Source organism: Anomaloglossus baeobatrachus, chromosome 6 (genome assembly GCF_048569485.1).
Source record: "Anomaloglossus baeobatrachus isolate aAnoBae1 chromosome 6, aAnoBae1.hap1, whole genome shotgun sequence".
Lineage (NCBI taxonomy): Eukaryota > Metazoa > Chordata > Amphibia > Anura > Aromobatidae > Anomaloglossus > Anomaloglossus baeobatrachus.
Genome location: NC_134358.1, coordinates 300,574,114 through 300,596,107, shown reverse-complemented (window position 1 = coordinate 300,596,107; position 21,994 = coordinate 300,574,114).

The following is a 21,994-nucleotide window of genomic DNA, read 5'->3' as shown; positions in this document are numbered from 1 at the left end:
CATGGAGGCCATTTCGAGACAGAATCCTACCAACTGTTCTAGTTGACACAGGGACTTGAGGTGACCAGGCCTTTTGGAGCTCTGCTGCAGTGGAAGAGGGGCTGGCTTTGGATTTTCTAACCAACAAACGTATCTCCTGAGCAGTTGTCTTGCGGGGTCTGCCAGACCTGGGTTTGTCAAAAACATCTCCAGGCTCTTCAAATCTTTTTTTAATTCTTTGTACTTGACACTGAGACACATTAAAGGTGCCAACCACCTCTGCAGTGGATCTGTTCTTCAGCCTCTTGATAATCAAGGCTTTGGTCACAGTGTGGATTTTTGGCATGTTGTCAGAGGTCAAGTTGCAGTTCAGCTGAAGGTCTGGGGTGCTGGGTTTCTTTTTTTACACACCCACTAATTAACCAATCATTTAGTGAGCACAGGTGAGGATGTAAACTAGGATTGGGTGCATTATATGACAAGGAGACAAAACTTTTGTCTTGCCAAAATCTGACCTTTCTGTGTTCATTAAATGATCAATATTTCAGCTTTGCAGCAACTTTATTTTTATCACCTAAACCAAATTTGGGAGGGTTTCAGCTTTCAAAAGAGTAATTTATGAAACCAATGGATTAATTAATTAAAGTCAGGTTATAAGCTTTTATTTACATAACATGGATAAGCGACAGAACTTCTGTCAGGGACTGTAGAGGCTGACAGTCAATCAGGAGGAGGTAGCGCTGGGTGGGGAATAGAGCTGGAGTGAAGTAGGCTTTGTTCTATTGTCTCATTTGCATATCAATAAAAACATTCATTTCTCAGAAATGGAGGAACGGACTGTTTATGTAAAGGTATTTCTGGACTTGTATTTGAAAGAGCTACATGTACATGTAAATAGTTTTGGGGGTGAAATCCTGCTGACAGATGCCCTTTAATACATTCAGAATGCTTTCAAGGCTGGTGAAACAATATTTCCAAGTGTAAAAGTGGTTGGAAGGAAGAGTTGATAGTTGACTAAAGTCTATGGACAGGCTTACACATTGGAGTATTCTTAATGAACACCAAAGTGTAGAATCTATAAACGTTGATGTGTCACTCACCAAATTTAAAGGGAACCAATCACCAGGATTTTCGTATATAACCTAAAACCAGTGCTATACTGGCACTATCAGGCTGATCCTCTACATATCTGCTGTGGTCAGCTCGGATGTATAGGTTTTGAAATCCAAAAAAGTAAAGTTTATAAAATCATCAGCTTCTTGAGCGAGAGCAGAGGCAGTAGCTGCAGCAGCTGATAGCTGGGGGGGTCTATTCATAGTTATCCCCTCCCCCTGTTAGAATTAGCATAAGTATTATACAATGGATTTAATTTTTCACTAGCTGGACCTGTGCTGAGGTCATACCCATGTAACCAAAAGGGGCCCCGCCCCTTCTGATCACATGGGTATGATCTCAGCACAGATCCTGCTAGTGAAAAAGTAAATAGATTGTATAATACTTATGCTAATATATATTGTGATTGGATAACTGTCAATCACAGTAATGCCACAACCATGTTGACTACTGGCATTACTGTGATTGGTGTCATCGAGTCTAGATATAACACTTGATGACACCATGCTCGGTGCACTGTACCCGAAATAGTTTAGGGAGTATTTCTGCTATAGAAGGGACAATGTGTTATAGTGTCGTTGTACCTGATGTTGCAACATTAAACCAACAATCATTTTCAGAGCTAATTCATGTACATTCTTTTCTATAATAATACCTCTCTTGGCTGCAATTAGTGTAGGGTTAGCTGCTGTAGTAGTGATAGTGTATTAGAGATATTTAGGCAGGGTTCATTGTGTAACAGTCCTTGGTGCTGTCACATACGACCCAGTAATCCTTTTCAGGGATAATTCCAATAGATTCTAGTTTATAATAATACCGCTGTTAGCTGCAGTTAGTGTAGGGTTAGCTGCTAGAGAAGGGATAGTGTATTAGATTCATTTAGACAGGGTCTATTGTGGTACAGTCTTTAGCGCTGCCACATAAAAGCAAAAGTCCCTTCAAGGGAAATTTAAAAAATTTAAAAACATTCTGATATCTAATATTACAGCTTTTAGCTGCGTACATAATTTAAAATGCACAAGGTGTGCTGTAAGGGATGGGGAATTGGACGTCTCACTAATGGTGGTGCATTCAGAGGTGGTGGCCATGGCCCAGGGCAAACCAGGTTGTGGGTTTCAAAGCAGATAATGCTTCCAGTCTGTTTCTAAGCACCAATCTGTCTTCCACATGGTTCAGTCTCACTAGCCAAGAGTCAGGACTACATAATCCTCCTTTCTGCTACCATGATGAGTCCCAGGAAACAACTGACCCCACATTTGGACACTTTAAGAAGACCTTTACCTTTTCATTTATGGCTCCTTCTGCCCTTTCACCATGTACGTTTCAAGAGGGACATGAAGAGACTGTTTGCGGTGATGCACAAATATTTTAGCAGCCGCGATCAAAGGTGGGGGAACAGCAATTACTGTCTAAAAGATGGATGATGATGAGACATAGTTGTCAACAAGTCATGCTAAGTCAACAAATCTTGTGGAGGCTGGAACCAAGTCAAACCCTGGGACAGCACATGTGCTACCAACATCAAGAATTGCAGGCCTTAGTTTAATCTGGATTTCCCCCACCTCCTAAACCAGTTCCTACACCCCACCTCCTATAATCGCCGAATTGTCGCCCAGATCACTTGTAAGCTAGAAAGACTGCAGCACTGCCTCAGCGAAGCGGCTATAGGCTCTGCTGAAAATAATATGTAATTTGTTTAGGTAACAAGCAGCACACCGCCACAAAGTTCTTGAGTGGTCAGAGAGATCTATGGCTCCTGCCGCTGAACCTACAACCAGGCATGGTCATATGTGATAATGGCCGTATCCTGGCGGCGGCTCTGGAGCCTGGCAAACTGTAACACGTACCATGCTTGGTTCATGTCTTCAACTTAGTGGTTCAGCGATTTCCAAAAACCTACCCAAATTTGCCTGAACTACGTGTCAAGATACGCCGCCTGTGCGCCCATTTCAAGATGTTAGCTACAGGTGGTCCAGCAGTGCTGCAGCAGCACTTTCAAGTGGCAGCTCATTGACTTGTCTGCAAACTGCCCACATGCTGGATTTCAACATATTTTGGCAAGACTTTGTGAGCAACAGAGGGCAGTAGTTGAATTATTATTATTATTATTATTATTTATTATTATAGCGCCATTTATTCCATGGCGCTTTACAAGTGAAAGAGGGTATACGTACAACAATCATTAACAGTACAAGACAGACTGGTATAGGAGGAGAGAGGACCCTGCCCGCGAGGGCTCACAACATACCCATCGGTATTGCGGTCAGTCTGCGTAAATAAGAACCGACAAATGGCCATGGATATCTGACATCTGTGTGGCTCTCCAAAACTTTGAGGACTCAACCAAACTGGTGAGCAGCAATGATGCCATAATCAGCGTAACCATCCCGCTTTTGTGTCTACTGAAATGCTCGCTGCTCACAATTAAAGAGGAAGCTTTGCATGAGTTGGAGATGGAGGAACAAAGTATGCAGGGTGATTCTACCCAGTCCAGCCTCATCCCATGTTCTCAGCGTGGATTGGGGGATAATGAACAGGAGGAGGCTAAGAAGGAGGAGAAACAGGAGATGGTTGCCAGAGAGAACTACCCACACCAGCTTCTCATCTGTTCAGCGTGGATGGTCTGAATAGGAGGAGAAGTAGGAGGAGAAGAAGCTGTAGAGTAATCATTCAGGTGGGGACAGGGAAGCCTTGCCTGTTGGGAGAACTGCTGCAATTCCCATGACCCTTGTGTTATAAGCATTATGGCCAACACTGATTGCTGATTGTGCACCCTTCTCGACCCACACTACAAGGGGAAATTCCCATCTCTCCTTCCTGCGGCAGAACAGGATAGTAAAAATGTGCAATACCAGAAGACCACAATTGAAGAATTTGTAAAAAAAAAAATCCCATTTGACAACTCTGGGGTCAGAGGTCAGAATTCTTTGGACAGCCATGGGAACATTATCAAAAGTCCAGGACCCTCCCAGCACCCAGGCGCTGATGCACGAGGTACTCTGAAAAGGAATTAAAAGTTTATGAAGATGATAGAGTATCTAGATAACCACCACTCAGTGTTTTTCATCTGTGCCATACAACTATTGGATATCCAAGCTGGACACAAGGCATGAACTGTCTTTTTATGCCTTAGAGAGCTGCCTTACCTCTAGTGTTTTGTCAGAGTGACTTTTTCGTGCATAATACCCAATAGGCAGGCGCATCTGCCTGTCAACTGAAAATGATGACAAGCTGACTGATCAAAATTAACAAAGAATGGATTAGCCTAGACATCTCAACCCCACCAGATGACAGTAGCCTAACCTAAAGGCAATTGGAATGTTCCTTTTATTATAGTGTATTCACAAGCACTGCTTCCTGGGAGTGTCTTCCCAAAAAATGCTCAAGTTTCCCATTGACTTCCATTAAAATTGTTACTCAACATGAGAACCCAAGCAGTCCATTTGCTCTATTTGAGTAGAGAGCAGTATGAGCACTCTTTAACTGCTGGATCTGCCGCAGAGAAAAACAATGATTTTATCAAAATGACAGCAAACATCTCAGAAAGTGACACATCACTGGAATGAGGGTCTCTGTCTTTACATTATGCTGCTCTCAGATGAAGTAATAAAAACTTGGTAGAAAATTCCCTCTAACAATGGATATCTAAGCTGAAATGCCCTGCACACGAGGTAAGAGACGTGGCTATAGAAGTAGAACTATACTACGTTTCTAATTGGAGGTATTTGTTAAGATTATCATTATTACGCCTACTACATATTGTGATAGGATCTTGGAGATGGGAATGACCTTTAAGTGTATTACATTTATGAAATGCTCCAAGCAGATTATATTGTGTCACCAGGTATGACAGACATGACAGGTGGCACAATATTAAATGCTGTGTGACTTGGGAATGCAAAAAGAAGACATTCCTTCTTTTATTACATGCCTCATATTATTATCAAGGACTATGTTCTATTGTTTATGGTAGTATACAATATTTGAATACTGTGATCGATATATAATTGGATCTGATGATTTTAAACCGTAAAAATCAGTTACAGCATAATTAAAATTTGAAGTGCATTCATGTTGATACTGATTTGGAAATGCTACTGCCATAACTAAGTTGGCTTTATATGAGGACATTTTACTTCTGACTTAGTGTAAATAAACATGTGAAGAGTGAAGATGTATATGAGTGTTCCTCGTGTTGGTTACAATAAAGCTCCAGTCTCGGCCCTGAAAAAGATTCGGCTTCTACACGTGAATTTTCTCAAAGACCCTCCTCAAAATACTGCCACGGGCAGCAATCATTGTGAACTGTTATCTTAATGCTGAATAGCACATACAGCTTATGTTTAGGTTTTTTGAACCAATTAGAGCTGATCGGACTTGCAAAAAACGGTCTCTGCTAAATTAAAAAAAAAACAATCCACTCCGGAAACCGGTACCCATATAAGTCTATGGGGACCAGAATCCGGAGATTTAAAAGGTTGGTGGATGGGATAGAGAGGTAGGAGCGCACGCGGTGTACTCACCGAGGCACTGTCATGGTGGCATACTCCTTCCGGGACAAGCTTTCCCTTCCGGAGCCGACAATTGGCTATTCACTGCTTTGCCCGCCCACCGGTGCATGTAATTGGTTGCAGTTAGATGCAGCCAATCACAGGCGCCAGAATGGCGGGGAAAAGCAGTGCAAATGTCTGCGGGTCAGTATGGTGGTATAAAAATAAATAAATAAAACAATCGGCGCAGAGTCCCCGTATTCTGATGCCAGCAAAGATAAAGCACAGATAAAGCCCCCAGCTGTTGGGTTCCATCTGTGCTGTGTATCAGAATAAGGCTGGAGTCACACGTGTGGGGGACTCATGTGGCGCCCCAGCACTCTGGTTGCCACTGCAGTGTTGCCCTCCTCAAAAGGGTTAATGCTGAGCCTGGAGGTAGCTGGGGAAATTCATTGGCCAGTAAGTACCATCATTCAACACAGTTTCTCTCCCAGGCCAGCAGAGGGAGCTCTAAATCTGGAGTTCCAGGGAGCCTTCCTTAAGCCCTGACCTGGGGGAGGAGTTAGTTAGTTTGAGAGGAGAGTTCAGAGAGACAAGGACTCGAGTAGTGTGGTGTGTGAGCTGGGAGCTGAGCCAGATTGCTCGGCTCAGGAAAACACATCCACAAAGAGGCAAAAAGGAGGAGAACCTTGGGAGTGGAGTGCAGCCAGCTCACTCCGACGTCATAGCTAAAGAAATTGAATATCGGAGTTTAGGGCCACTCGAGTACTCGAGTACCGGTGGTCGCATCCGGAGGACAAGAGGACTGCAGGTCTCTGTCCACCCCGCACGCGGAGGTGCAGCTGCAAAGCCAGGGCTTGGAGTCCAGATAGAAAGAACGGCACCCTTGACAGTCCACGCAGCCCGCCATACGGGAGAGGTAACAAATCACCTCAGAGAGCAGCAGAACGGGTCTCAGTATACTGAAATAGTGGGACCCCGTTTACACCAACAGAGCGTAGGGAGCAGGCCTCATTACTCACCTGGCCAGTGTGAGACCCCCGACTGCTTCCAGGCCACCGGATCGCCATTACCACCTGTAACAGGCTTCTTGGACTTCACTGGTTGGACAAGTAAAGGAGAAGGTAAAAGGATATTACTGTCTGTGTCTGTTCCTTTCCACTGCCCTGTCGGCCTTGCACCTCGCCCACAAACACCATAGACTTCACCAAAGGTTGCCCTGAGGTACCCGCTCTACCTGTGGAGAGCAAGCAACATCTCAGCTGCTATAACATCAGCCCCAGAGGTCCCTTCCAGCAGCTGTGGCCCTAAAGAGCTGCAATTTACCACAGGTGGCGTCACGAATCTTTCATATAAACTACAGTATCACCATCTCCCCCAATATCGCCACATTAACTGACCCCACCAGGGCCACGGAATCGGGCCCCGCTACCGCTGACTAACCCGGACTAGTCCGGCCCGACACCGAGTCACCTAAGGCCCTGGGGTGGGCGAGTCACTCACATCACATCACCTGCCATGGCCTGCCGCTCTCCAAACTTGAGCATGCCGGCATATAGAAACACATGCTGCCGACCCGCTCCTGTCAGAAGAGTGTGCGACTGTGCTGAGTGATGCGACTTGAGACTCACGCGAGTCCCTCGCAAGTGTGATTCTGGCCTAAGAGAAACCGCATGTGGATTTTTTTTATTTAAATAAATAGTAAAAAAAACTGACGTGAGGTCCCCCCAATTTTCATCCCCAGCCAAGATAAAGCCAGCTGGGGGCTGGTATTCTCAGCTCGCAGCCACCCGATATTCCCGCATCCATTAAATGGGACAATCCCGGTACTTTACCAACTCTTCCCAAATTGCCCTGGTGCGGTGGCAATCGGGGTAATGAGGGGTTAATTAGTTACATAGTTACATAGTTACATAGTTACTTAGGTTGAAAAAAGACCTAGGTCCATCTAGTTCAACCTTCCTCCACCAGTTCTACATTTAGTCACTAAGTCATTTATAACCAACAATGTTTTGTGTACTGAGGAAATCATCCAGCCCTTTTTTAAAAGCTGTTATAGTATCTGCCATTACTACCTCTTGTGGTAGGGCATTCCACAGTCTGACTGCTCTAACTGTAAAGAACCTTTTCCTATTTAGGTGTCGGAATCGCTTTTCTTCCACTCGCAGTGAGTGCCCCCTGGTCCTTAGTACTGTCTTTGGAAGAAATAAGTCATGTGCCAGTCCTTTATATTGACCACACATGTATTTATACATATAAATGAGATCTCCTCTGAGACGTCTTTTTTCTAAGCTAAACATATCTAACTTTTTCAACCTGTCATCATATGGGAGGCCTTCCATTCCTTGTAATAGTCTAGTTGCCCGCCTTTGAACTGACTCTAACTTCTGAATGTCCTTTTTAAAATGTGGAGCCCAAAACTGGATCCCGTATTCCAGATGTGGCCTTACAAGTGATTTATAGAGGGGTAACAATACGTTGGGATCACGGGATCTAATCTCTCTTTTTATACACCCTAAAATCTTGTTTGCTTTAGCAGCTGCTGCTTGACATTGAGTGCTGCTGCTCAGCTTATTTGTAATGAGAATACCCAAGTCCTTCTCCTGTTCTGTAGTCCCGAGTTTACTTCCATTTAATGTATACGCAGCTATAGGATTACTCCGTCCTAGGTGCATTACTTTACATTTATCAACATTAAATCTCATTTGCCAAGTATCTGCCCATTCTGACATCTTATCCAGATCTTTTTGTAATATTGTACTATCCAGGTCAGTTTTTAATATCCTACATAGTTTGGTGTCATCGGCAAAGACTGACACTGTACTATCAATCCCATCCACAAGGTCATTAATAAAGAGAGTAAAAAGAATCGGTCCAAGCACAGATCCCTGCGGCACCCCACTGCTGACTATAGCCCATTTAGAGAATGTACCATTTATGACTACTCTTTGTTTCCTATCTTTTAGCCAATTCCTTACCCAGTTGCATATTGTGTCCCCTAGTCCTTGCTTCTGGAGCTTTAGTATAAGGCTATTATGTGGTACAGTATCAAATGCCTTTGCAAAGTCCAAATAAATCACATCAGCTGCATTACCAATATCCAGGTTTGAACTTACCCCCTCATAGAACCCCAACAGGTTGGTTAGACACAACTTATCTTTCATGAATCCATGAAATAACAGTGAACAGCTGCTACTAAGCCCTAGGTTACTGATGCCACAGGCGTCTATGAGATACCTGCATCACTAATCTATAAGTGAAAGCAAATAAGTACAAACACAAAGGAAAAAATCCTTTATTTGGAATAAAATACAAAAACACACCCTGTTTCACCACTTTATTAACCCCCAACACACCCCTCCAGGTCCGAAGTAATCTGCCATTTTCAGCTCTGCTTCATCTCATAGCGAGCAGCCATAGAGAATGACCGCTGGCTGTGAGTGTAGACAATGACTGAGCCGCGGACTGCAGGAAGACACTGTCACAGGCTGGGGGTGCGTCTGACTGCAACCAATCACAGACGACAGGACAGCCGGTGGGTGGGGAAAGCATGGAAAGCTGTGTGTATGCGAATAGCCTATTGCGCAGTACAGGAAGTGACCGCGCAACCCGGAAGTAGTTTGCCGCCATGACACCAAGTCTCCATAAGTATTGTCTTCTTTATTTTCCCTTTAATTTGCCCAGTGCCGAATCCAGATCCTGCACCTGAAATCCTGTGCCCAGGTCCGCCACCGGGGCATCTTTGAAACCGAGGGAATCCGGACTTTTACAGCCCAAGTCCGCTCAGCCCTAGAACCAATCTTTGAGTGGAATGGAGAATATGCTCTTTATTTTTCATTCTTGTTTAATCTGCTTCTCACTTTTTACAGAAAAAATTGCATCAAAAACTGTCAGAACAACAGCAAGCATGATTCTAGGCGCGCACTGCTTCATTAATATGTTTATAATGATCTTTTTCTAATTATTTCAAGCAGCGAGAGTTCATTACCTAGAAATAGTAATTAGATCTCTAAACATAATAAAGATGGCAAAAAAAGAAGAATGTGTAACAGTCTACTGGCCTACTTTGTATATATTTTCTTAACCCCTTTTTTAAATTAATTGAAGGATTTTTACATTACAAAAAGTAAGAAGCAAAATAAGAAACCTGTGAACAACAGATTAATGATGAGCAAGTGTGCTTGCCACTACTTGATACTCATTCGAGCATCAGGGTGCTCGAGGACTCGTGGTGGTCTGCCAAGTATCGAGGGTGCTCGGATGTTTCGTCCATGAAACAAGGAGCACAAACCACAGGCTTGCTTCAGTGAATGATGCCAGCAGGCACCCCAGTGAGAGTCATTTGCAGTCTCTGAATGTCTGTCACTGGAGGTTAAAACAACATTTTTGGATGTACTGAGTCCAAAAAAATAAAAAAAAAAACCCTGCCCTTTCTCCCCTGGAAATGCTTTTTTATATGGCTGGCTGTATGTGGACAGAGAGCCAAACTACCCAATCATTGACTTCCATTTGTGAGACTGTGACCGGGGTTATCTATGACGGCCGGTATGTCTCGCCCAGGTTGTGCTCACTCCATGATAGAAAGTAAATCCACTATAGGGTTAATGCTGTTTCCCTACAGGCTTAAGGAAGGGTTAAAAGGAAACAGGAACGAGGGCAGGTGTGCCGGGTGTGAGGGAGTGAACAGAACTCCCTGAGTTTTCTGCTGGAGAGGCACATGTATTGTGTTATGGACTTTTGTTTGGACATTAAAACCGTGTGCTGTGAACCTTAATGCCTGGATCCCGTGTCTTCTGCAGCGCAGCGGACGACGCTACCTCACATATGGTGGAGAATGCGGGCATGACAGCCGGTGAGGTGTAGCATCCATCCCTGGTGACCCAGCTGCGCATGTCCTGGATTCGAGCGGCTATACTACAGCCCAAACCCGGCGACGCCATGGAGGACATACTAAAGCATTTGGCTCAGGCTAATGCACAGCAGCAACAGACCAATGCACACCTGCTCCAATCCTTGCAAGTGCAGGAAAGAAAACTCCAAGAACAGATGGATCAGGCCAATGCACGTCAGCAGCAATCCTTGCAAGTGCAGGACAAAAGGCACCAAGAACAGATGGAGCAGGCCAATGCACGTCAGCAGCAAGCCTTGCAATTGCAGGAAAAAAGGCACCAAGAACAGATGGTTCTCCTGGCCAAGTCGATCCGTGCCGGACCGGCAGCAACAACCCCGGGACCGAGTGATGACGGCAGCGTCCGGAAAGCGGTGAGACAAGCGTTGCAAAAGATGACCCCGGGGGATGATGTGGAAGCGTTCCTGGCGGTGTTTGAGCGGGTGGCCGAGCGGGAAAAGCTGCCGACCCCCCAGTGGGCTGAGGTATTGTCGCCCTATCTGACGGGGGAACCCCAAAAAGCGTACCTGGACCTCTGTACCGAGGACGCCATTGACTATGTGACCCTAAAAGCCGAAATACTGGCACGGTTGGGGGTGAATACCTATGTACGGGCTCAGCGGGTAAATCAGTGGTTCTATGAGGAAGCCAAACCCGTACGCTCCCAGGCCTATGACTTGTTGCATCTTGTAAAAAAATGGTTGCAGCCTGACACTCTGAGCCCGGCGCAGATGGTGGAAAGGGTAGTAGTGGATCGTTTTGTGCGCACTTTACCCGTCACCGTTCAACGGTGGGTAGGACAGGGTGACCCGAGTACCCTGGACCAGTTAGTGTCCCTGGTAGAGCGGCATGTGGCTACGCAGGACTTGATACGGGACACTGAGACTTTGCGTACTGCCCGTCGGTCCGGCCCCTCCAAGCCTAGGGCCAAGGACCCACCGCCGACAACGGTGCAGGAGTCCCCTACCGTCCCGCCTGAGGCCGCGGCCGCCAATCCTGAGGTCCGGAAGGTTCTGTACCTTAAACGACAACCCGTCAAGGGGGTTTCCGTCCCCATTAGATGTTGGCGGTGCCAGCGGGTGGGACATATGGAAGCCCAGTGTCCACTCACCACGGAGCCCATGGATTGTGGGGTTACCCGGCGGGGTTCAATGTATGCTCAGGTGGTGTGTACCGCTGACCTGGTCTCCCCAGAGACGGAGCCCCACTTGTGCCAAATACAGGTGAATGGATGTCCGGTTACAGGATTGTTGGATTCCGGAAGCTTAGTGACCCTTGTGCGATCCACCTTGAGGGCTAAAGTAAAGGCCACAGGACGTACCGTGGGGGTGGTTTGCATACATGGGGACCGCCGAGACTATCCCACGGGGATTGTCACCATCACAGCACCTTGCGGTCAGGTGCAACATGAGGTGGGACTTCTTAACACTCTTCCTTATGACGTGATCCTAGGAAGGGATCTGCCCTATTTTTGGACTTTATGGAAGGGACCCCCTAAGTCTCCTCAGATATTGGTCAGTCCGGGACCTGAGCCCTACAATCCTGAATCCGGGACACCTGCCGTAGGGGTCCCCATGATAGGGACAGAATGTGAACCCGATAGGTCGCCCCTAGAGGTATTGGCAGGAGAGGCTGAGACGGTCGATCCCATCCCGGAGTTGGAGGCGTCCCCGGATACGTTTGGGACTGCCCAACTCCAGGACCCTACATTAATACATGCCCGGAGTCGGGTGACAGTAATTGACGGGGTGGCACAGCTGCCCGGTGCCCAGGTAAGGTACCCTCATTTCGCTCTTAAGCAGGATTTACTCTACCGGGTAGATGAAATACGGGGCGTGGGGGTAGAGCAGTTGGTGGTGCCCCAGCCGCATCGTCGGCGGGTCCTCGACTTGGCTCATAAACACCTGATGAGTGGCCATCTAGGGGTCAAGAAAACGCAGGAGCGAATATTGCAAAGGTTCTATTGGCCCGGAGTCTTTGGGGAGGTAAAACGGTTCTGCGAAACCTGCCCGGAGTGTCAGCTTACCGCACCCCTGACCCATTTTCGCAGTCCGTTGGTACCGTTACCCATTATAGAAGTCCCTTTTGAACGGATAGGGATGGATCTGGTGGGGCCCCTCGTAAAGTCTGCTCGAGGGCACCAACACATCCTAGTGATCGTTGACTATGCCACCCGGTATCCCGAGGCGATACCTCTCAGACATACTGCAGCAAAGCTTATAGCTCGGGAGTTGTTTGCTGTGTTCTGCCGGGTGGGGTTGCCCAAGGAGATCCTTACGGATCAGGGGACCCCATTCATGTCTAAAGTGACCAAAGAGCTATGCCGGCTACTCCAGATCAAGCAGTTGCGTACGTCTGTGTATCATCCTCAAACGGACGGTTTAGTCGAGCGTTTCAATAAAACCCTGAAAACCATGCTAAAAAGGGTGATTTCAAAAGACGGGAAAGACTGGGATATGATGCTTCCCTATTTGATGTTTGCCATCCGTGAGGTGCCACAGGCATCCACGGGGTTTTCGCCTTTTGAGTTGTTATACGGGCGACATCCCCGGGGATTGTTGGACCTGGCAAAGGAAACATGGGAGCAAGAGCCCACCCCCCATAAAAGTGTGATTGAACACATTTTGGGTATGCAGAACCGCATAAGCGCGGTCATGCAATTGTGAAGGAGCATTTACAGGAGGCTCAGGCCGCGCAAAGCGGCCGCTACAATAGACAAGCCACCGTGCGGACCTTTAAACCCGGGGATCGGGTGTTGGTATTAATCCCCACGGCGGAGAGTAAATTCCTGGCTCAGTGGCAAGGCCCCTACGAGATAAAGGAAAGAGTCGGGGTGGTTAACTATAAAGTATTGCAGCCCGGTAGGCGGAAACCTGAACAAATATACCATGTCAACCTATTAAAACCCTGGCAGGAACGGGAAAGCCTGATGGCTGTTTTTTCCCCATCTCCCTCCTCTTCGGGTCGTTCACCTCCGGCTCCAGTGACCTCCGGAGAGGACGAACCGGAAGTAAGGATTGGAGAAGCCCTCACCAAGACTCAGAGGCGAGAGGCCAGACGGTTGGTTCAGCAGAACCCCGATGTTTTCTCCGAGCTGCCCGGTAGGACCAGTCTGATACGACATGATATTGTCACCGAGCCCCACCTGAAGGTACGCCTGAAGTCATACCGGGTACCGGAGGCTCGACGACAAGCCATATCGGAGGAAGTAAAGACAATGTTACGCCTGGGGGTCATCGAAAAATCCCGGAGTGAATGGGCTAGTCCGATTGTCCTAATACCAAAACCCGATGGCTCCTTAAGGTTCTGCAATGACTTTAGGAGATTGAACGAAATATCCAAGTTCGATCTCTACCCTATGCCCAGAGTGGATGAGCTGATTGATAGGCTGGGACAGGCGCGGTATTTTACCACGCTCGACCTGACCAAGGGGTACTGGCAGGTGCCACTGACGGAGTCCGCCAAGGAGAAAACCGCTTTTGTTACGCCGGAGGGTCTCTTCCACTATGTTGTCTTGCCTTTTGGGTTACATGGCGCTCCGGCCACGTTCCAGAGGTTGATGGACTTAGTGCTGGAACCCCACCAGGCGTATGCATCAGCGTACCTTGATGACATCATTATTTACAGCTCCGATTGGCAGACCCACTTGGAACAGGTACAAGCGGTGGTGGACGCGCTTCGAACAGCCGGATTGACAGCCAATCCCAAGAAATGTGCGTTGGGACTCACGGAAGCCCGCTACTTGGGCTACGTGATAGGCCAAGGAGTGATTAAGCCCCAAATTAACAAGGTTGAGGCGATCCAGAAGTGGCCTAGACCCCTGACCACGAAGCAGGTTAGGGCCTTCCTGGGTATCGTGGGATACTACAGGAGGTTTGTAAAGGATTTTGCGGGACTATCAGCCCCCTTGACGGACCTTCTCAAAGGCAAGAAGTCCGTCATGGTGCGCTGGACTCCGCAGGCCGAGGACTCCTTCCGGGCCCTGAAGGGGGTCCTGTGCGGACAGCCCGTTCTTGTACACCCTGATTTCCGGAAGGAGTTCATAGTACAGACTGACGCCTCAGAGGTCGGCCTGGGGGCAGTGCTGTCTCAGGTGGTTCAGGGGGAGGAACACCCCGTCACCTTCTTAAGTAGGAAGCTCACCCCTCCCGAGCGGAATTATAGCGTAGTGGAGAAGGAGTGCCTGGCGATCATGTGGGCCTTGGAGTCCCTACGCTATTACCTGCTGGGACGGCAGTTTCGCTTGGTGACGGATCACTCTCCACTGGTCTGGATGAGGTCCGCCAAGGAACGGAATGCCCGGGTTACCCGGTGGTTCCTTTCTCTGCAGAACTTCCGGTTTACGGTTGAACATAGGGCCGGTAGGTTGCAGGGCAACGCCGATGCCTTGTCCCGCGGCCCGTGTTTGATGGCGGGAGTTCAACCCCGCACGCTTGAACTGAGGGGGGGGTATGTGAGACTGTGACCGGGGTTATCTATGACGGCCGGTATGTCTCGCCCAGGTTGTGCTCACTCCATGATAGAAAGTAAATCCACTATAGGGTTAATGCTGTTTCCCTACAGGCTTAAGGAAGGGTTAAAAGGAAACAGGAACGAGGGCAGGTGTGCCGGGTGTGAGGGAGTGAACAGAACTCCCTGAGTTTTCTGCTGGAGAGGCACATGTATTGTGTTATGGACTTTTGTTTGGACATTAAAACCGTGTGCTGTGAACCTTAATGCCTGGATCCCGTGTCTTCTGCAGCGCAGCCGACGACGCTACCTCACACATTATACTCGTTACTCAAGTTGAGCCCTTTCAGAGCGTCTGACCTGCTCAACTCAAGCAATGAGCACCCGAACATGCTAGTGCTAGCCCATCACTACACCAGATAATAAGCTATAAAGCCTAGTTATAAAATTAAAAGAAAAGGCAATAGAGATATGGGAAGCGAATACATACAAAATATTACATTGGCACAGATGTTATAATGGAAGAAATAAATGAGCAATTCATGACCATTTCTCGATGCAGAGAGCAGACTAGCGTAAAGCAAAACCAGTGAAATCGGAACTCTTCCCAGAGAAGGGAGCCCACCCAGTATGTCAATTTGGGGTGAGATGATAAGCATCCAATTCCTGGAACTCAATCCAACTCTTCCATGTTACACAATATTTATTTATGTTGGTAGGAGACAGGGTAATTAAATGTTTCACCCTATTTAGGAGGGAGATTTAAAAAACTACTCCCCCAGGTTAACCCCTTCACGACCGCGGGCCGTAAAATTACGTCCTATTTTAACGTGACTTAACGACCAGGGACGTAATTTTACGGCCTAAACTTCATTTGATTGCCGTGGCCATAGCAACGGCTTTCAAATGATGTCCCCTGCTGTTTCTTACAGCAGGGGACCTTTGCTTGACCCCAGGGGGGGTGGCATCGCCACCCCCTATCGACGATCGATGTGATTGGCTGTTCAAATCTGAACCGCCAACCACATCGATCGCACTAATTTCGGCAAAAATAATGCCCGAATTAGTGCGATCCTGTGAGATCCAGCTATGAGATGCCGCAGCTGCTGCAGCATATCATAGGTGGACCTCAAACATGCCGCCCCCAGACCCTGCAGCACTGATTGGAGCGATCGTGCTATGACGCGCAATCGCTCCAATCAGTGTGCAGTGGGGCGGTCTGATCTGCCGGTGGCCGCCCTCCCCAGGCCTGTGCTGGCCTGCGAGCCCTCCCCCAACATGGCTGCAGCGTGGAGTGGCTGGTACTTTTGGTACCACGCCACCGCTGCTGCTGCCGCCGCCGCCTCTGATGTCTCCGCCGCTGCAGCTCTAATGGTAAGTATTCCGCTCCCTGCGCGCTCCCGTGAAGGCCCCTGCGCGCTCCCGTGAAGGCCCCTGCGCGCTCCCGTGAAGGCCCCTGCCCGTGCCCCCCCCCGATCTGCCCCCCTACGCCCCGATCTGCCCCCCTACGCCCCGATCTGCCCCCCCGGCATCCCGATCTGCTACCACCGCTGCTGCTGCAAAGTGAGTACTGTGCTCACTTTGCAGCCCGTGCGCGCTCCCGTGGTGCCCCTGCGCGCTGCCGTGATAGCCCCTGCCGTGCCCCCCCCCGCGATCTGCTCCCCCCAACCACCCCCCCCCCCCCGACATCCCGATCCGCTCCCCCTGCGATCTGACTGCCTCCCCCATTATTTCTATTCTGCTTCTGCAGCTCCCTCTCCGGTCTCCCCCTCTGCTCTCCCCCCCTCTCCCTCTGCTCTCCCCCCCTCCCCCTCTGCTCTCCCCCTCTGCTCTCCCCCCCTCCCCCTCTGCTCTCACCCCCCCCTCTCCCCCTCTGCTCTCCCCCGACGTCCTCTTACCTGTCTTCACCGGCCTGATCACATCTGCGTCCATCGCTGGGTCCTTCCTGGGCATTCTGCTGATCTGCCTGCTGCTCCTGTAAAGCTGTCCATCTCTCTGCCATCTGTTCCTCTGCAGCTCTTCTGGTCAGTGATCCTCCTGCTAGTCCTCTGGGTACTGTGAGTATAACTTTTTTTTTTTTTTCCGTATCCCCTGTCCATTTTTACACCTCATCCGTCCGTGCGTCCCGCCAAGCGCTGATCAGGGATGCAGATAACGGATCGGCATCCCTGCTCAATTTTTGGCGTGACTTTTTTTTCCGTATCCCCGACGCTTTTTGTATCGCATCCGTCCGTGCGTCCCGCCAAGCGCTGATCAGGGATGCAGATAACGGATCGGCATCCATGGTCAATTTTTGGTGTGACTTTTTTTTCCGTATTCACGACGCTTTTTGTATCGCATCCGTCCGTGCGTCCCGCCGAGCGCTGATCAGGGATGCAGATAACGGATCGGCATCCATGGTCAATTTTTGGCGTGACTTTTTTTTCCGTATTCACGACGCTTTTTGTATCGCATCCGTCCGTGCGTCCCGCCGAGCGCTGATCAGGGATGCAGATAACGGATCGGCATCCCTGCTCAATTTTTGGCGTGACTTTTTTCCGTATTCGCGACGCTTTTTGTATCGCATCCGTCCGTGCGTCCCGCCGAGCGCTGATTAGGGATGCAGATAACGGATCGGCATCCCTGCTCAATTTTTGGCGTGACTTTTTTCCGTATTCGCGACGCTTTTTGTATCGCATCCGTCCGTGCGTCCCGCCGAGCGCAGATCAGGGATGCAGATAACGGATCGGCATCCCTGCTCAATTTTTGGCGTGACTTTTTTTTCCGTATCCCCGACGCTTTTTGTATCGCATCCGTCCGTGCGTCCCGCCGAGCGCTGATCAGGGATGCAGATAACGGATCGGCATCCCTGCTCAATTTTTGGCGTGACTTTTTTCCGTATTTGCGACGCTTTTTGTATCGCATCCGTCCGTGCGTCCCGCCAAGCGCTGATCAGGGATGCACATAACGTATCTGCATCCATGGTCAATTTTTGGCGTGACTTTTTTTTTTTACGTATCCCCGACGCTTTTTTTTATCGCATCCGACCGTGCGTCCTGCAGCGGCCGATCAGTGCACTGCGTTTGAAAAGTCAAATGGCGCTCCTTCTCTTCTGAGCCCCGCCATGCGCTCAAACAATTACTTTCCACCACATATGAGGTATCTGCGTACTCAGGAGAAAATGCACAATACATTTTATGGTGCATTTTTTCCTGTTACCCTTGTGAAAAAAAAAGCTACCTAGTTGAAGCAACCATTTTGTGGTAAAAAAAAAAAAAAATTCTTTTCACGGCTCAACGCTATAAACTTCTGTGAAGCCCCCAGGTGTTCAAAGTGCTCACCAAACATCTAGAAAAAATATTTGAGGGCTCTAGTTTCCAAAATGGTGTCACTTGTGGGGGAGCTCCACTGTTTAGGCACCATAGGGGGTCTCCAAACGTGACATGGCGTCCGCTAATGATTCCAACCAATTTTGCTGTCAAATGGCGCTCCTTCTCTTCTTAGCCCCGCCATGCGCCCAAACAATTACTTTCCACCACATATGAGGTATCTGCGTACTCAGGAGAAAATGCACAATACATTTTATGGTGCATTTTTTCCTGATAGCCTTGTGAAAAAAAAAGCTACCTAGTTGAAGCAACCGTTTTGTGGTAAAAAATTTTTTTTTTCTTTTCACGGCTCAACGCTATAAACTTCTGTGAAGCCCCCAGGTGTTCAAAGTGCTCACTAAACATCTAGAAAAATTATTTGAGGGCTCTAGTTTCCAAAATGGTGTCACTTGTGGGGGAGCTCCACTGTTTAGGCACCATAGGGGGTCTCCAAACGTGACATGGTGTCCGCTAATGATTCCAACCAATTTTGCTGTCAAATGGCGCTCCTTCTCTTCTGAGCCCCGCCATGCGCCCAAACAATTACTTTCCACCACATATGAGGTATCTGCGTACTCAGGAGAAAATGCACAATACATTTTATGGTGCATTTTTTCCTGTTACCCTTGTGAAAAAAAAAGCTACCTAGTTGAAGCAACCGTTTTGTGGTAAAAAAAATTTTTTTTCTTTTCACGGCTCAACGCTATAAACTTTTGTGAAGCCCCCAGGGGTTCAAAGTGCTCACCAAACATCTAGAAAAATTATTTGAGGCCTCTAGTTTCCAAAATGGGGTCACTTGTGGGGGAGCTCCATTGTTTAGGCACCTCAGGGGGTCTTCAAACCCGACATGGCGTCCGCTAACAGGTGCAGCTAATTTTGCACTCAAAAATTCAAATGGCGCTCCTTGCCTTCCGAGCACTGCTGTGTGTCCAAACATTTGATTTCCACCACATATGAGGTATCTGCGTACTCAGGAGAAAATGCACAATACATTTTATGGTGCATTTTTTCCTGTTACCCTTGTGAAAAAAAAAGCTACCTAGTTGAAGCAACCGTTTTGTGGTAAAAAATTTTTTTTTTCTTTTCACGGCTCAACGCTATAAACTTTTGTGAAGCCCCCAGGGGTTCAAAGTGCTCACCAAACATCTAGAAAAATTATTTGAGGCCTTTAGTTTCCAAAATGGGGTCACTTATGGGGGAGCTCCATTGTTTAGGCACCTCAGGGGGTCTTCAAACCCGACATGGCGTCCGCTAATGAGTGCAGCTAATTTTGCGTTCAAAAATTCAAATGGCGCTCCTTCCCTTCCGAGCTCTGCCGTGCGCCCAAACAATTGATTTTTACCACATATGGGGTATCAGCGTACTCAGGAGAACATGCACAATAAATTGTATTGTGTACTTTCTCTTTTCTCCCTTGTAAAAATGAAAATTTTATGGCTAAAGTAACATTTTTGTGTTAAAAAGTAAAATTTTCATTTTTTCCTTCCACATTGCTTTGGTTCCTGTGAAGCACCTAAAGGGTTAATAATCTTATTGGATGTGGTTTTGAGCAGTGTGAGGGGTGTAGTTTTTAGAATGGGGTCACTTTTGGGTATTTTCTGTCACCTCGGCCTCTCAAAGTCACTTCAAATGTGATGTGGTCCCTAAAAAAATTATTTTGTAAATTTTGTTGGAAAAATGAGAATTTGCTGATGACCTTTGACCCCTTCTAACTTCCTAACGGAAAAAAAATTTGTTTCTAAAATTGCGCTGATGTAAAGTAGACATGTGGGAAATGTTATTTAGTAACTATTTTGTGTGACATATCTCTCAGATTTATGGGCATAAATTTTCAAAGTTTGAAATTTGCGAAATTTTCAAAATTTTCGCCAAATTTCCTAAATTTTCACAAATAAACGCAAAAAATATCGGCCTAAATTTACCACTGACATGAAGTACAATATCTCACGAAAAAACAATGTCAGAATCGCCAGGATCCGTTGAAGCGTTCCAGAGTTATAACCTGTCAAAGTGACACTGGTCAGAATTGCAAAAAATGGCCCGGTCATTAGGGTGTTTTAGTGGCCGGGGGTGAAGGGGTTAAGGGAAAAATTGCTCTTCCAATGTCATCATCAATGTTATCAGGAATTATTTGATGAGACTAGTAAAAATCTTAAAAAGGAAATGAGCCTCAGAAGAATTGGAACAAAAAAATCTTTTATCTTTTGGATGAGTAGGACTACCTGGGTCCTGAACTTTTTAATTAGAGGGCAACACCACCATATGTATGTCATCGTCCCCTCTCTCACCCCAAACCTCCAACATCTTTCAGATCCCGCTGAGTACCATTTGTGCAGCAATGCTGGCACACAATACCATCTAGAGATGATTATGAAAGATGTTTCTTACGTTTTGGTTGCAGCTGAACTCTTATGGGCCAATTGAAAACACTTTTCTTCTTGTTGGCCAGCAAAAGATTTTCCCAGGCAGAATGATATAGTGGTCTGCACTGAGATATCTTACCAATAAGGTAGCTATAAAGCAAAAAGATGGAGCAAGGGGCACAGGATGAGGACAAATACAGTATGAAGCTGCATATTTTTCTTTATTATTGAATAAAAGTATGTCTTTAGTCATAGTTGACCCTTAAAAGCATCTAAGTTCCCTGGAATATCTCACCAAGACATTTTAAAGAAGTTTTAGACAGGACTAGAGATGAGCAGACCAGTGGATAATCAGGTTTGCTGCATTTGCATGGACTTGAAAAAAAAAGATTGGTTCGGGAACCGAACTTGATCCGAACTTGACTCCGACAATAAATCCTATAAAGGTCAATGGGGACTCAAATTTTGATGATGAAAAATGGCTATAAATGGTCATAGTAAGGGCTAGGGGGCTGAAAAAAAAAGTAAAATTGGGGGTAAGAGCAGGAGAGTTATACATACCTTGTTTCCTGGAAGAGCAGTCAGACCCTTTTCTGGGCCCGCTCATTGAAATTCAAGAATATTCACTGCTTCCCCATCCCACCTTCTGTGCCAGCATCTGTGATTGGTTGCAGACTGCTATACACACCCCACACACTCTGTGCAGGCATCTGAGATTGGTTATAGACCGGTTTGCTATATTATAGTGTAAAAATAAATAAATAATTTTAAAAAATGCTGTGGGCTACCGCCTTATTTTCAATAACAAACGCAAGTAAAACAGACAACTACTAAATAATAATAAAAAAAAAGCGGTTCCCCCCATATTTGATACCAGTTAGGATAAAGCCACACTGCTGGAGGCTGGTATTGTCAGAATGGAGAGCACCACGTTATCGGGAGCCCACCACCCTAACAATATCACCCAGCCCCACCACCCTAACAATATCACCCAGCAGCCACCCAGAATTGCCGCATCCATTAGATGCGACAGTCCCGGGACTCCACGCAGCTCATCCCGAATTGCCCTTGTGCGGTGGCAATCAGGGTAATAAGGAGTTAATCATGGCAGTCGTCTCCCCGAGACAACTTCCATGATTAAACTGAAAGTGAAAGTAAAGAAACACACACAGCGAAAAATCCTTTATTTGGAATAAAAGACAAAAAAACACCCTCTTTTACCAGTTTATTAATCCCCAAATACACATCCAGGTCCGACGTAATCCACATGACACTGTCAGCTCTGCTACATGAAGATGCAGCAGCACCGTAGAACACGATCGCGCTGTGTCCTCTCCACGTAGCAATGAAGTGAATCGCGCTGTC